This window comes from Anoplolepis gracilipes, chromosome 13 (assembly GCF_047496725.1).
Source record: "Anoplolepis gracilipes chromosome 13, ASM4749672v1, whole genome shotgun sequence".
NCBI lineage: Eukaryota > Metazoa > Arthropoda > Insecta > Hymenoptera > Formicidae > Anoplolepis > Anoplolepis gracilipes.
Window position 1 is genome coordinate 7,571,523 of NC_132982.1, and position 18,623 is coordinate 7,590,145.

The window sequence follows — 18,623 nt, forward strand, 5'->3', positions numbered from 1 at the left end:
GAAAAAATAATAGAAAAAATATGTATCTTATATATTTTCTATTTTGTTGATTCCTTCTCCGTTTGCTAAATTTTAATTATAGCTATATATAATTTTACAAAGTAACAAAATTTTTATTACAAAAATTATAATTTTAATTGCATATAAAAAATTATATAACAAATATAAATATTTTATTGCATTGGAGTCTATTTGAGTCGAAATATATTACGCAATAAAATAACCAATATCTACGTTCCGTGGCTATGATAAATCCTATACTAACATTATACGATTAATTTATTTACTATACGGCTCACTAGAATGATAGGTTAAGGCTGACTGCGTACAATGTAACAGGTAACAGATACTCCAAACCGCAGTGCACGTCGCGCTAATATGACTGTCATTTGAGGGATATGCGTGAACGCTGCTCTCGACAATCCCGCAAAGCGTCCCGCTGACATGACGCGTTCGTCGCCGTTCATTATTTATGCATACCGTGTAACGGCCGTATAAATATTTCCATTTCGGCAAGGATCGTCGAACGTCAGCATTTTTCATAATTTAACGGACGCGTGAGGAATAAATACATCATTGCATCGCCAAAAAAGTGAGGCAATCATATTTTGGCAATTATTGGCGATGTATAAAATCTGGTTTTAATAGAAAATTTAAGAGACTCATGTGTGGTCATTCTTTTTTTTATATAAATTGCATCAGTTTTTATTCTGAAGCTTGTCGAAAGAAAATTAAAAGCAGCTAAAAAATTTCTTTTTCTAATATTAATCTTTTAATTGCGACATGTTAAACTGTTTTCTGAGATAAGAAAAAACTTGTCGATTAAAGTCATAAAAATATAATAACTATGCGATGTAATTTTTTTTAGATTTATTATTCTAATATAAAAATTCAATATAAATTAATAATGGAATAATTAATTCTTATTTGACATTTTATTCGCAAGCATTGCAAGTGCTCCTAAATCCTATTAAACATGTGTATATATATATATGTATATATATTATGTTGTTGCACGAAATGTACACATAACAATTTAAGACTCGCAGTCATTTGCCGATTCGAAAATGATTGGTAATCCATTCTTCTTGTGCTTGCTCTCTTAACAACACCTCTTATTATTGCAGTGAAGTGATCCCCGGCACCAAGTGAGAATCGATAGGCTGATCGTGACGCGTGCCGTCAATATAAAGGGCGTCACGGCACGGCGATTAATTATCTCGCCGCTTTCATCCGTAAATTCTTTTCTACGCGGCGTATTATCATCGTTCGAACAAAACTGGCCGTACATATCCCTGTAATTGCGCTTCTCTTTCCGAGCGTTCTTTCTCATCGGCAATTCCTCCATTCCATCGTTCGATGGTCTCTAAAACGAGGCGAGCTACGTCAGATAATGTCCGTTTTCTTGTGCAAAATGGAAAAGGAGAGGAATGGGAAGTCTCGCGAATAAGAGGCGCAAGATTGAGATGACTAACGGTTTGCTGGCGTATAAAAGGTACGCCGGTCGATTAATTCGACGTTTTAATTTGGACAGTGCGGCAGGAGTTTGTTCTGCACTACGCCGTGCTAATCTTCGGCGCGACTCGAAGGGGAAATTAAAGAACGTCCGTGCGCCAAAGTGGTCAATTCGGGGAAAATAAATCGGTTTAAATCGCGCGAGAGGACGATTTAAAGGATAAGAGGATTTTCCGATCTCGAATTGTGTCATTGCGCGAACTAATATTCTCAGCTAACTTTTCGATCTCGATTTGCCAATAGATGAAACAATTAAAAAGAAATCGAGTTTGTGAAAAAATGGAGATGCGTCATACACGTGAATATGCCAATTAATTATTATTAGTTACATGTTCTCTCAAATCTTTTTTTTTTTTTTTTTTTTTTTTACATTTTGAAATTGTTTTTTTTTACGTCTCTCTCTCTTTCTCTCTCTCTCTCTCTCTTTCCATCATTTTCTCTTTATTTCTATTTTCGATGCACAAATGTATTATTCATAGCGCAAAGCTTCGTCGGCTTATACGACGACGTTTAGGATAGCGCAAACAATGCTTACTCTCGAGAGGGCACGCTTCGATCAGAGATCGAGAAAAGCCCCGATACACTATCGGCGCATAGAGCATGCGGTGCAGGATTTGCACAATGGATACAGGGCGGTATCTTTGTTGGACCATTCTGATTGGACTGCTAGAGTCCCATGCTTATGTTAGTTATGCCGGCGCATTCAGCCAGCGGACAGAACCGCTTTGTTGGCACTGGCGTATCACGCTGTAACGAGACCCCGTATCGACGGTTCCATTCTCCGGATCTCCCTGTCTCTCCCTTCCCTTCTCTCACTTCTGTGATCGCGAATCCGTCGTTCTCGCGACTACCTCTTACCTACCGACTGTCTACCTTTGTGTCTGCGAATCTCGCGGTGTTGTACACCGAGAAGTTTTCCCGATCCCTTGAGGAAGTTTATGGATAATAGAGTTAAAGCCGCGGTATATATCGTGCCCAAGAGAGAGAGAGAGAGAGAGAGAGAGAGAGAGAGAGAGAGAGAGAGAGGGATGGCTTAATGTCATCTTCCTTTAGTTTATTATAGATACAGGCACTCAGTTTTATTTATGATAAAAAAACCGATATATCGCGAAATCTGATTGTGTTGTGATCGCGCAAATTTTGTGAGACTACTTATAAATTATTAAGTGCAATACAACTTGTAAGTAGTTCTCTCAAGTGCATTATAAAAATGTGTGATACAATATTGTAAAAATATTTTTATTTCTTATTGCTAAATATAAACAGACTTGTTTTAAACAAGTATATGATTTATTTGTTATTTTTAAATAGCTCGTATGTACGTACTGTGTTATTTTACGAGAGTTGTACATTGTTGAATTACGAGATAATGTGTCTAGATCGATTGTTATTATTCGAGAAATATGTAACATATTTTTATTGATAATGATTTTGTTTGATCTCTTAATTTGCGTGCCAAACTTTATTTGATATATTGCCTGTGATACTAAATTGCAAATTTAGTATCTTGAATTCTCTGTACGTGTCATAAACAAGATCAATCATAGTATCCCTTTTAGCATAAAGTCATTACTTGAGTCATTATCGTGCGACTCCAAAGTCGGTACCAAGAATTCGAGCAACCGCATTCATCTTATGACGACGGTAGGAAACGCGAGATCAATTTTATTGTATCGTTGTATTTGCTTACTCACGTCGCGTATGAATGCAAATTTGCTTCATTAAAGTATCGAGGCTGCAACGTGAATCGAATAAGTTCACGTCTGTGACACAACGGAATGCGCCAATTAAGACGGAGCCCACCACACGCGAAAAATGTAAAAAGAAAACGCCGAAGGAACGTTGGCGTCTTCGTTTTCGCCCGATCAGATTGATAACGTTGAAACACGAACGTACACAAATTTTCGTCTGGACATGCCACTTCGATTCGTGCAATTAGACAGGCAGAAATTTATGATGTGGAATTTTAATAAAAGGTAAAAAAAATAAGATGTAATGCGGGTGGATAAAATTTTTTTATTTGAATTATAAAATATCTTGAATTTCCGATCGAATTTTTTTTATCAAATATTTTACATGAACAAGGTTTATTTGGAGATTTAACTTTAGCATGCTATGCTTTATGAATGTTTATAACAAAAAATTGTCAAATATTTTTTAATCTTTTTGAGTAAATATTTAAAAATGCTGTTTAATGAAGTTTAATATTTATAAATAATTGAACTATTTGGAAATGAAAATTATGTTGAAATTAGTAATGATTTTCAACAAAATTGTTATAAAAGGAAAGATTTATCGTTAGAAATTTACTGTAAATAATATATTCTGTTTCTTGTTCTCTCTTTCTTATTATGTTTATATATAATTTTACTTTTTTAACGTTTCCATTTTAAAAAATTTTTATTTTTTAACGTAAATTTGTTTCATACATTTTCGAATAATTTTTTTCATTATGTAAACTGAAACGTCCTTTATGAACCAAAAATGCAAAGAAAACTAGATCACCTGACAGCTCGGATGACAGTGAAGAATACAATTGTTGGCAGGGATGTCGAGACTTTTCACGAGAAAAGCGGCTGTTGTCAAGGAAGCGTGGCTCGCAAACCTTTCGCAGTGTTTCATGCGCTGAAATAGTGAATGAATGTTGGTGGGAACTTACTTTGTGAGAGCCGGCGTGTAAATAGTTCCGCGCGCTTTCTCGCGTATGCAACAAATACGCAAAACTCATTTACGGTGCATGCAAAGCGAATGTCTGGTTTCCGGCTAATGTAGATCCCGGGTACTCTGGCTGTTTCATTCGTGAAAGGGAAAAACAGACGTATCTGCGTACCTATGTGTTAGGATAGCAACACGATGTTGGAAAAAGAGTAGCAGTCTAAATACCCTCCGGATACTAACTAACACGCTCGACACGTTACGAGCAAGTATTATTTCTACATTGTAAAAGACCAAGTACGAAAAGATAAGATCAAATTTTATTAAGGTTACGATTGGAACCGTATTTATCTATGTATAATATATCAACGAAACATATATAATTTGTATGATCAAATCATTTTGTAATTATTATTCGCTTCCGTGAAATTCGGATTTTTTGTATACAAAATTTTCCTTCATACTTATTATAACGTTTTATTAAAGTTGATATCACTGGAAAATATATATACAAAATTTTATTAGAGATACTGTTTCACTGTCATAATATAAACTTTGTTACGACGTAATAATATTATCGATTTTCGTATACGACGCCATCACAACTAATGAAATTTTTAACGCCAATGTAACACAAAGGACATTTCCTCATCAATTAAAATTATAAACTATGTCGTAGCAGAGAACATTGGCTTAGCCCGGCAATAGCCTTAGCTTGCCAAGCAGCTTGCATCGATGAACGGCATTAACTTCATTGAAGTGTAACAAGAGCGCTATATTGTACCAAACTGCAACAGCAACTAGACATGCACTTTAGCAAACATGTACCTACAATCTAGATAATCGTGCATAATTTAGTGCCATGCTAAGATAGTAATTATAGAATCTCCATTAAACTTACCATCAACTATCTGGAAATGCGTACGGGCGTCTTAGTTTAGATAGCGCGCCCTCGAAGTAAACAAACTTTCCAGTTTGATAGGGACTTCGTGAACTTTCTTGAAAAAAAGATGCAGCGTGATGTATTGAACTTTTCTTGTATAATGTTCTTGTACAATGAAACGACGCCCATATTGCAAACATATACATACACTATATAATAATTCGTAAGACTCGCGACATGTCTCTTGGAATTTTCTTGATAAGTTTTACAAATCTTTATTGTGCAATAACTTATAATAATATTATTAATAATTATTAATATTATTACTAATAATATAATATTAATAATTATTAATATTATTACTAATAATATGTTATTAATTGTCGACTAATATTATTTCTACTAGTATTATTAATTATCAATTTGATTATTTTAATTATACATATACACATATTATGTACAGAAGAGAAGAAAATTTAATTACATATCTAGAAAAAGAAATAATTTTAAATTTGATGTAAATATATATATTAAAGCAATAAATTATTATATATAATTAAAATCAAATATATATATATTTTTTGTTTTAATTATATATAATGTGTTTTTACATTTATCTTGAGTATAAAATTGTTTCTTTGCATATAAACTTTCTTTTTTTTTATTTAGAAGTGAATAACTCAGTGTAATACTTATTTTTAAATTATAAATGTTACATAAATCTTTGCAAATATATACGTGTCACGGTTGAGTTCTTTTTGATTACATTAATTCATTTCGCGTCATGGATCACAAAGATGGAAACCACAATGTCGTAGAATGCGATGTTCCGTGGATTGAGCTGTCTCGTAGAAATCGGATGGCGCGGGTTACGAGTAAACCGACATAAACCTGCAAGCAAATACAAACAGGCTGATTGCCCTCGAAACTCCCCATCCATCCCTAACCAGTAATTAAACAGGGCAATCTGCACTTCCTATCCACGACAGTGCCATGAGCGGTGAGAATGAGCCAGGTCCTTCGGGTGAAAGCGCCTATCTACAGGACGATACAGAGAGAAAGAGAGACAGAGAGAGAGAGAGAGAGGGAGAAAGAGAAAGAGAGCTAGTGAGAATGAGAGGGAGAGAACCATCTGTGTACACTAAGATTATATTTGGTTTGGTCTCCATGCAAATTCATGAGTTACCCGACATCCTGACATTCGACTAGTTTGGTCCGGATAGATGCAAAGCCGTTGTTGGCAACAACTTGGATGGTTTAGACTGTCGCCGATTGAAAGATTATAAACGACGAATTATAAGCGGGAAGAAGGTATCGTATTTTTATATAGAGATATTGAAAAAAGGCAAGCACAACCCTTCATTTATGATTATTGTATATCTTTCAGTTTAAGTTTTTTCACAATAACATAATCTTTCCACTTTTAAATAAACTTATTACTATTTAAATGTAATTAAACTTATTATTGTTTAATTTAATTTAATTTATTATTTTCAATTTACTTAAAATTCCATTATTATTCGGTAATTATTTACCGTTTGGATGACGTTCATTTTAACTGCAACATTGACTTCCATGAATATCAATAACCTTGAATGGCAATCATGTGTTTTTGAGAAATTATGATGTCACAATAATATATCAAATAATGTTTTATTTGTTATCATAAACATACGACACATATCATTTTGCAATAATACTAAAGTATTTATACGCTTTATGTAATGAGATTTAAACAAGAACTCAGTATGTATATATATATATATATATGAATTTACAACTTTTAATGCAAAATGAGGTTTATATGTAAACCAAAGTAAATCTATAATATAGGCAGAAAATTACAAAACAGCTAACAATTTCGTTTTGAATCTCGTATTACATGAAAAGTTGTAAATTTATATAATTATATAATTATTTTGTCACACATTGAAATCATTGGGATGGGATAAATTTTACTTTATGCAATGTATAAAAATTCTAATAGAAAATAATTTTAATATTTTATTAAATTGTATGACATAATTCTTAAGGATATGGGACTATCGCTTAAAACCGAAGGACATTGATCTTTATAGCAGATCAAAATTAATTGTAAGATTGAAGTGAAGATGAGCTAGCTGTTAAAACAAATAATTATTAAAATTAACTTTTATAAAGTGTTTTGTTCTTGAAATGTATTTTCTGATTTTTTAAATTTATTTTTTGCAGAAAGAAAAATATATTTCTAATATGCTCAAATATATATTACGAAATTTATGTATTTTTAAATTATAGTTATAGATTAATTATATTTTGTGAAATTATATGTACTGTATTACTCGATTTTAATCAATTAAAAATATAAAAAATTACAGTGCATTTTATGCTGCACTTCTTCTGCGTATGCTAGATTCAATAATTATTTTATAATATATCCGAATTATATCTGTCTACTAGTAGCTTAACATACCTTGTAAAGTTAAGTTAAGTGGCGCGCGGTTAGACGTGTGTATATTTATTTTGATAGATACAATCTTTACGATGCAAAAATATCGTATCGAGACATATATATTACAAGAAATCTATACATGATATGCCGAGAGACGATTTCTCTTATGCAAATCTGAATCCACTAAGGAGGAAAAGAAAACTCAAACAAGGAGCATCGGTAAACAGAAGGAATATCAAGTTCGCGCGTACGCAGAGATGCGTCGTTTAAATTATTGCGCCTGTAAGACGATAATTATAACGCGGAGCAAGTTGAAGCGGCACGATAATGCTATAACACAGTAGACTGCATACCGAATTTGCGTCTTTGCTTTTCGCTGAGGGGAAGAGAGAGAGAGAGAGAGAGAGAGAGAGAGAGAGAGAGAGAGAGAGAGAGAGAGAGAGAGAAAGAGAGAGTGCATTATGCGCGTTTGCAATACTGAGTTAACGCGTGAGTCTTGGAAGGCAAGATATTATGTGGTAATAAGGTTGTTGAATCATTCCCGTTGAAGTCTCATTTCGTATTTAACGTTGCTGGCTTGCAGAGCGTGAGACGCGGAAATTATTTTGCTGAGAAGTAATTCTATTCTGTTTGCAGGTGAAACTAAATCGAAATTTAGTTTAAAATTCTGAAAATGTAAATAAAATTTGAAAAACATAATAAAAAATATTACACTAATCATATTTTTTTATTTCAAAGGTTTTGAGTATAAATATAGATATCCAATTATTTTCATAAATTATAATGTGATTTATAACATGTAATTAATTTTTTTTCATTACTATTTTTTATCCGAACAATTGTACTAAATCCTTATCCATCGTTAATAAGATTTTTTTAGAGAATCTGTATAGGAGCATTGAATAATAATTGAACGTCACATTGTTGTGTCTCGAAGTATAATCCCCAGATGCAGTTTAGAATAATGTTTCATCAGCGCCGTCGGATGTCTAGGTAGATATCGATTCTCTGCTTGATACCGATACTGTTTACTCCAAGAGGCTTTAACGGAAGCCTTCCATTAGCAACGCGTAACGTCATGACGTTCGCAATTAGAATCAGATCTGCCATTTTCCGGGCGTAGAACTTTAACCCTTATCGAGAATCTCGAGTATTCATTTTGAGAAAGTGGATAAAAAGATAGCACCGCCATGCTCCGATATGTTTCCGGCTTGCCGAGATGTCCGTTGCCGCAAACAATTGACGCAGAACAGGACGTGCGAAGGCTAAGTCTCTCGCGTCGAGTATTTACATTATAATGGTGCACGCAACCGTGATTCATTGAGTTCGTACCGTTCGTTATTAATGGCCGGCGGACTCGAGCCGCTATCGTCGAGCATTGTGTGTCAGTCCTTCTCGTTCTACACGGTATGCCCCTCGCATTAACATAAGCGCCGTATCTCGTGTGGTGTCACGCGGAGACAGGAGACACCACGGCAACTACTCTCGTCGCACTCCTTCTGTTTCCGATATACCAAACCCCATAAAGCTACTCTCACATCAAAGTTCGTAAACATCCGTGTGCTATCGTTGCCGGAAGCTGTTTGAAAACTCATCAACGAATTCGCGAAGATACTTCTTTGTAGATTCATGTTTGTGAATTATCAGGTTTTATAAACAATTTATAAAAATTAATAATTAAAAAAAAATATTTCTTTGCAATATATAGATACACCATATATATCATAATTAAGAGAAATTTTAGAATTTTAAGTAAAAGTAAATATATTATTGCCTATTAAAAGGTAACATATAAGCTGTAAACTCACATTTTTAACTTCACGCTGATAATGTGAAGTTAACTTAATGAATATCGAAAGAAACAGCCGTTCGTTCTCCTCTAATGATGACGTCGCCGGAACCCGTTCGATGTATTCTAAGTGCCGACACGCCTTTAAATTAGTGTCTTCGCTCTGTAGTCTCGCGGTACTATACAACGAGGTTGCTTGACATGTAAAAAGTGCCGCTGCTCGACCCGCCTCGACTAAATATAGAAGTTCGGTGGAAATCTTGCCGTCACGTGGTACACGTCTTCAAGAGCTGTCCGCGTCATCTGCGCTAGCTTCAACGACGAGAAGAAACATGAAGCCGTGACGGCGAGGAGAAGACGGTCGCGTTCATTGAGAAACGGGAGAAACCGGCGGCTGCCTGTGTGCTTAATGTCGTTCGCTTTCGTTCCTTTTGACGCAATTAGTCGAGCAGACACGGCACTCATGTTAAGAGCAACGCTGCATTTGTGTCACTTACGAAATTCGAGTCCGAAGTATATTTAGATAGCTTTTCTGTAAAAGAAACTACGCACAAAGTAGTCTTAATTACTTTGAAGATAATTCAAAAAATTAAATTTTATTTCTTTAGATGTAATTATTTATCTGTATCTCGTCAGTATCCAATACTGGTCTGACGTATAAAATTCCTACATGAGTGTGAGAAATTGATAATTTTTGTTATTCGATGTTATTAATTAAGATTTAATCGATAGAACTATGCCAACAGTCGTCATGTATTATCGAGTGAATGCCATTGAATGATAAAGTTTATAGCCTGCGAGTGACATGAAACCATTCTCGGCTCGATTATCGCCAAGTGAAATGACACGTCCCGATATCTCCGTGCTTCCTGCTTTAGCAATGAAACTTTGTGTAGAGTGAATTGTGAATTTTAATTTGCGATTGCAGTGAAAACTGAATTATTAAAATGTAGAATGGGTAAAATATAAGTATGGAATGAGTATAAAACTGCTGTATACATATATAACAATATAAGATTATTAAGAGCGCGTTAATATAAGAAAGGAAAGAAAAAAAGAGAGAGACATACAGAGTATATATGTATATTAAAAATAATTAAAATAATTTATTTTAATTATTCAACATTTTTGCATTAATAATAAAACATGCCATTAATACGAAAAATGAAAGAAAATAGTAACGATATTGTGTCATTATATAACTATATATTAAAAAAAAAGTTAATATACATAGCATAATCTTATTAGTATAAGTGGAATTTGCACGAAAAAGAAAAAGTTATGTATGTGTACTACTTCTCTGTGATTCAAATTATTTTTTTCATTATTAAACTTGTTATAGCGCATTGTGTTGTAAATATGATATAATGTATTCACGAAATTGAAAAATGCGCGCAAGTTTGGCGTATAAAATTTTTTTCAAATTTATATAGATTTCATTTTGCATGAAACGATTAAGAAAACTAGATTTTAGCACAATCGTATTTCTAGACGTGTGAACGTTATACTTGTAACAGGCTCGCTCATAAATATTCCTACTCCTTTCGTCATGAAATTACCGCGCATAAACGAATGCCCGAGTATGTGTCAGAGTCAGGCTAATAATAAGTGAAATATCAAGTGATATGTACTTTAAAATAGAAATTGTATTTTATATCAACTTTTTTATATTTTTAATACATATCGCAGTCACTATAAATACTGCCTGCATTGTGTTATTTTTTTTGCCTTGTACAAATATTGTCGTGGTTGCAAAGTAAATATTTTATATTCAAAATAGAAAATGGAAAAAAATTGGAAATTTCCAAACATTGATTAGTTGTATCGATGTTTTAAGGAAAAAAATAATGCTAAAATATTAAGATATTTGTATTTAAAGATTGAATAGAAATGTGTGATACTTTATACAATATTTATATTAAAAACATTTTTTATTAGTACATATTTTAATAATCTTCAATGAATGAATAGGATGCACGAAATTAAATTATATAACGTTTATAAGAGAAAATATCGAATTAAGGTTTTATTCGGTTTTTACGAAAAAAGTCTCATGCAGATCTCTTGAAATATCACCCGTGTGTGAGCATCTTGGTACGTAAATTGTGCCCTACGTTGCACCGCGATCTCATTTGAATGGGACTGTGCACGACGAATGCGGATTGCACAGACGGTAGCGCGAAATGAGTTAAAACCGTCCATACGTGCGTCTCTCGAGAGTGGAAGATGCACTTCTTTTCTCGGCGCATCCGGTCTTTGCGCCATTCCAGACCGCGGCGTCTCCAGGCTGCCTTTGTGCGTTCCATTTGCGTAAAGACGCGAATAAAATGCCGCGTAATTTATTCACCGACAAGCGAGCAGCCGAATCGCGCGAATGCGTATCTGCGGCTTGTCGGCCTAAGGAAACGCACGGTTTTCTTTCAATACGTTGTATCTCTTTCAGAATAATCGCACGCATGTGGCATCCGTTTCTTAAAAGAGAAAGAATTCTTTATTCGAATTTTTCTTTCGTCAAACGTTTCAGTTCCGTGGGAATGTATTTAAGAGCTCTATTACAGAAAATAAAAAAGTACATTTTTAGCCTCATCGATGGAAAACTCGACAATTTATTGAAGGAAGATCGCGTTGCATAACAAAATCAATTTATTTGGTCTCTACTCGTAAATTGAGTTACCACACAGATATCGAATATGCAGTCTTTAGAATAAATGTCTTATTAATCTCTCTGATTTTTTCTTTTTTCTTTCAGAGGGATCGCGAATTCTACGATTGACATTTCGCTTTGTAATTGTGACTCGTTCTTTCTGTTACAGGTCGTTATGTTCGCGGCAATCTCCTCGGCAGGTAAGTAAGTAGGAAGTAAGATCGTCCCAACCTTCTCTTTGATCCGTAGTAATAAAAGGAGGGTAATCCTGTACGGAACTCGGCGATATAAAAAAACGTAGCCTCTCTTAGATATACTTTTCGCGGGCGCACCCGGAGCAAATAGTTTCGGATGAGTTTTCCCCCGCGGAGAACTTTGCAATCCCGACGAAGGAACTGACGCGTGATGCACACGTGACTTATACTTTCGTCTTCTTGGCGGGTCCGGTTTTCTCTCCTCTCTCTCTCTCTCTCCTTTCCCTTTCTTGCATCATACAAAATGATGTCGCGATCCTACGCCCCTCGCGTCGTATTCTTTTATCTTCCGGTCGGTGGCACTTTGAGTTTGTGCGGTTTCGCACCCTCTTTTACCCTTCCTTCACCTCTCCTTCATCCAACGCCGCGGGAATTGTTGAGGAAGTTTGCTTTGACCGGATAAAATGTAATTTTCGGGTACCACCGACCGCTTTTAGTTTGGAGCGCTTGTCAGCGAAACCAATTTCGTGTTGCAAACTCTGAATGGAATTGATGCGAAGCAGAAGGAAGAAGAGATTTTTACATTCCAGTAACGACATTGCGAGCTTTATTTAATTGTGCTCGCGTGCGTCTTGCGTCAGAAATCATGATGAAGACTACTTTATTAAAATCAAATTTTACTGTTTTGCTTATTATATATATTATATATATTTTAGACACATATATTCTTTTATTTTCGAAAATTATATATTACATGATTAATTATTTTTTTAGTTACTTCTGTTTCGAAACTTGGACAAACATATTTTTTTATGATTATTATAATTGATTTTTAATAATCACGTGGATGATGTATGATAATAACGCCGTGTTCCGAACAGATAATATAATTCGCCTAAAATTTTATTAATAAATGATTGCCAAATTTTATTGCCAAAAGTTTGAATTTTGAGATTAATATAACGAATATTTCTATAGTAAGCATACCAATCTTAAAACTTGATGTTGCTTAGCCGTTACATTATATTATTATTACACCATTATTATTACATTATATTATTATTATTATTATTATTATTGGAGTACAGATAGCTTTCGTTATTTGCTAACTCGAAGCTGGTGCAGTGTAAAAGCTCGTTTCAGCGATCATCAACAAGCGGACACGGCGTCGCGAAAAATGAAATTTCCCTCCCACGTTTCGTTAATGAACACAAGGAAACACCGCACGATCGTGTTATACTCAACGGGCATTATCAAGCACGTAGCAAGCGTTTGGAGAATATTTTACTCTGTATAGATATATACAATACATATATCTATACAGAAAAAGTTTGTTATATATAACATAGATAACATAGATAAGTACCGTAAGCTGCCCAGCACCGAAAGACAGTAAGCTCATTAAGGGAGGAGAGAGGAAGGAAGGATTCTAAAACTTTTAACGAAATGTAATTTTACTCTCGTGTTACAATGTTGGATTATGCGAGATGCACGAGTGAAATTATAAAACACATTTTTTTCGCGGCTGTTTATTTAGGTGCATTTGAATTGCTTAGATCTTCGCAATTTTTATATATATATTTTTTATATATATTTGCTTCTTTTTTTATAAATTTTTATAATTATACTGTACTTTATTTTTATAAACCGATATTGTTAAATAAGATTGGTCTAAATATCAAAGTTTTATTTAATAAGATTTTTGTTTTGAAAATAATATTGCAAAGTAAAAAAAAGAAACTACACATATGCATATAATATATATATATATATATATATATATATATTATTTTATATTTATCCTCCCAATCAATTGTTGATGTGCAAAATAATATTAACATATGAAAATGAATTGACATATAATATATATATACATATATGCTTATAATAAGGTGATATTTAATGTACATATTTTTAATTTCTATTTTTCTTCTTGACAATAGAATTTGGCCATTTTGACTAATTTTGCAATATTGACCATCGCTTTTTAAAATTTATTAAATACATTATTTTTGTCACTAATTTTAATCTCTTATTATTAATAATAATATATCTCTTATTCAGTAATATCTTAATATCTAAATATAATAAATCATAATTATGCACGATTACGCAACATGCTGAATATAATTCATGCCATATATTCACTCAATATTTATTCAATATATATATATTTACTAGATATGCCATTTTAAAATTGAACATTCCGCTTTTATTTTGAATCTCTCATTGATACGAATATAAATAAATTAATCTTCTTCTGGTATTCTAATGATATTCTAATCATATTGATATAATATTTCAAATATTGATACGAATAAATATAACAATCTGCGTTTATTGAAAGGCTGTGCTGGCCGCAATTACGGCCGATATTACGAAAGCGATACGTGTGCAATGAGAATTTGCATTATGACAGGACTATAGCGTGTGGCAACCGTCAAGGTAAGATATAATCCAGAATGGCAGGTGTGCGACTGCATTTTGGAGACAAGCCGAGTGTCCGAATTTCTTGGAGAAGAGGACCATTAATTCAACGCTCTCGGCGAGTAAAGGTAGGCATTACGAATTGATGTAAGACTGTGGGCCTGATGCATTGCTATAGGAAATCGACTAAAGTGCTCGATCAAGTTTGATGATACGGTTAAGTAGAATTTTAGGGATGGCTCTCATGTAGACATCATTTTTTGAATAATTATGTCGATGATGTATCAGAATAAGAGATTGTATCCGCAAAAAATTACCATGAGTTTAATCCATAATAATTGGACATTTATTAGCGTTAAATATAACATACTATTTTTTATATTTTTTAAAAGATACTTTATTTTAATTTATTTATTTTTAAAAGATATGAAAGCAAAAACACTTGTCTTTGATAATAACAAAAGTGTTTTACATTTGTTGGCAAAGAATTTCGAAATTATTTTCATAAAATATTTAGTTTCTAAAATTTGCATTATATACAAATGTATATATGTATATTAAGTATACAACAATATTCTTTGCTTTAATTATATGTTTATTAGAATTTATAAATATTATTTTATAAATTTTATATAATACCCGAAAATTTTACTTTTTTTTTACCAAACATATATTTAAAAAGTATTTATTTGTAACAAAATTTTGTTGATACAATTATACACTAATATTAAATACACTAATATTGACTATATCAAGTTTAGAGAAAAATGCAATATAGTAATAAATTACATATTATGACGAGTATGTTTATTGGTAAATAATAGTTATATTCACGTAAAGAAGGGACATATTTTTTTTTCTTATTCAACAGGAAAAAAATTTGAACGATTGAGAGCTTTTTCACTTGGACATCTATCATCTTCTTGTTATTTGAAGTAACTCCTTTCAATAACGGCAAAACATCGGTAATCCCGCTTCGTAAGATGAAAAAAAAACTCAACGATGCGCATTAGGTTTCTTTTTATTTGACATAAGACTGCTTTTTCGCATTTCTTTATTCGGTACCATACCGATATATCAATGTTAATACCGCTCGCTAAAAAAAAAATGCTTGTTTATAAATTAAAAACGTGATGATTACATAATTCCACACAAACACATATTTGAATGTACGATATAACATACTGACGGATTTTTTACTCTATATATCTATTTATTTTTCTTTTTATAGAATATATTTTCTCTAAAAATTTTACATAGATATATATAAGAATATAAGGAACAATTCTTGTGGGAATATTTTATAAAAAATATATAATAAGCTGAAGATTTATAAATAAATTACAAATTTAGAAATATATTATAATAATTTTATTATAATAATAAATTTTAATAATTTACTTTGACAAATACTATTTAATGAGAAAAATGTTTTTACGATTGCTATATTATAATATTTAAGAAAATTCGTTGTAGTAGAATGACAATCTACATTCGAATATGTCATCAATTTCAACATGTACATTGAGTTCAAATGACCTATTGCATCGGTTAATTAACAAATGGAAAGTGACAACATCGGAAATGTCTGAAAGTTTCATTTCATACATGAACTGGTGCATGGTTTATAGCATTAATTTGAATGCAGCTTCTCATATGCGTCATGTGCAGCATTTAGTCTATTGAATATTTTATTGAACCACAATATTATTAATTTTTGCTATCAATATCTACATCTGAGATCGCATAATCATAACAATTGTATTATTTATTATATGTATTATTTAGAATATTATAGCTGTAAGAAAATGTTATTAAATAATTTGATATGTTTATTCAACTATAATATATCAATCTAATTTTCTGTCAAAAAATAAATTCAATAAAGTTTGATCTAAACATATTTTTTCACCATTCATCAAATTGTTACTGGGCACCGGTTGCAAAAAGTTGAAAGCTAAATTCGGATCGAAAATTTTACATTTTAAACGCACAACATTACGGATCCGGAGCGGTAATTGAATGCATCCTCTTGTTATCGTCATTCTGAAAATTTCAAATGCACCGTTGTATAAGACAGATCACAATAAAGCATTTACGTCCATTTTAACTTATAAATTTCAATTTTTAAAAAATCCTTTTCTGTATATACTTGTTAAAAATCAGTTTAAAAATTAACTGTGAAAAGAAAAATTTTTATTGAAGAGAGAAAAACTAACAATAAGTATATGCATTTGGATTAATGAAACAATTCTTAACATGTGCAGCAACAATGAGCGATTTCAGCAGTTTCGCTTGTATGACAATTAGTATTCGCGAAGCAAAATTGGAGGGGGTACTTGTCACTTGACTGTTGTCATGTACGGGAACAGGAACGGACTCTGGCATTGTCACTCCGCCATTGTGCAGAAGTTAGTCGCTCTGCTGTTACATAATAGTTGGACGACTGTGTTATTCAATTGTATAATTCCCAGTCGGTGGGCCATGTAACGTGCACATAATTCGTCTATATATCCTGTTGATATCAATTGATTGCCGACGGGTACTGGGTCGGTCATGTTTCCACATCGTTTCTGACTTGTATCAACACTCGTGCGGTTTTCATGAGATTTGTACATCGCTATTTACGATTCACGAGCGCGTATGCATGAGTAATTCGATGTATTCACAGAAGTGATCATAATTTTACTATTACACCGTTTCAAATGTTCGATATTTTAATTATATTGTAGATACCTACATTAACTCTCACGTGTTTCGCTTTTCTTGAATATGCAGAGTAACTTTATATAACCACGCAATTTGAGGTACTTATACAATTAATAGAAGCTAGAAAATCTGTTGCTTTCAGATTAATATTTACAATATCTCGCGCGAAAATTGCAACTAAATGCATTTTTATTTTTTGGATTTCCGAGAAAAGAAGAAAGGAAAGAAGTTTGTGCTTAAAAAATAATACTGTTTTATCAATTACAAGTTGTAATACACTTTTTTTTTCTTTAAAATTTATAACATATATTCTTTGAAAATAAGAACGATAAAATTATCACAAAAAAACTTAGGATTTTATAAAGCTTTTAGAAGAAATCTCGAAGCGACGTCCACGGCATTAAACATTCCTTCATTATGATTTTATGCGAGAAATTTTCTTATATCAACTGACGTCGTATTTTAGAAGTGCAAAGTACTCCCGTACATTTTTCACAAGTAGAAGAATCAGTTCCAGCTGTGATTTATATTTCATACCGTGTAGCAGTTGAGTCAATATATTAGCTTGGTCCTTCCTTTTTGTAGAATTTTCAAAAACTAGTTCAGCAAACTCGATCGGACGCATGACTCATATACGGGTCTGCACTTTTCCATTATCTTTGCATCAGTATTCCTGCCGTCGCCTAGCGTTGCATTAAAATGTAGATCACCATCCCTTCTGAACCAAAATTTTCTACGAAAAATGCGTTCAATTCTCTTCATTTTTGTGTCATATTACTCGAGTTCTAGATGTAGTAAAATTGGAATTGTCGGAATGAGTTGTTTACGGAAATTTTAAAAACTGAAAATAATTATTTTAATAAAAATATTATTTTTACACAAAAATTAAAAAGATGCACATTTACTTGGCTCAAAATTAATGATTAAACAACAATAATCTTACAATTATTAATCGCATAATTATCTTTCAAGAAATGTAACAGTATGGTAAAACACACCAAGTGTTATCAAGTGTGTTGCTATAATTTATGACACAAAGAACGGAGATTAATGTGTCTGCATTCTAATGTATATTAATCCATCCTCATATATAATGAATGTGCATTTTCGTTGCGATGTAGAAATTCAACGAAATACTGAAGAATTGCAAGTGGGAAGATTGCCAATTTCTTATACATTGCAGAAAAATAACAGACTACTGAGCAATATGAGAACGACATGATAACATTTTATTTATAGATAAATTATGTGATCTAGTTCTCTCTTTTATTTATTTATTTATTTTTTAATATTTAACTTAAATTTTATCACTAATTTTTAAATATTATTATTTAACATTTTGGCAATAAAACATCTCCGATTAAATTGACGTTGAT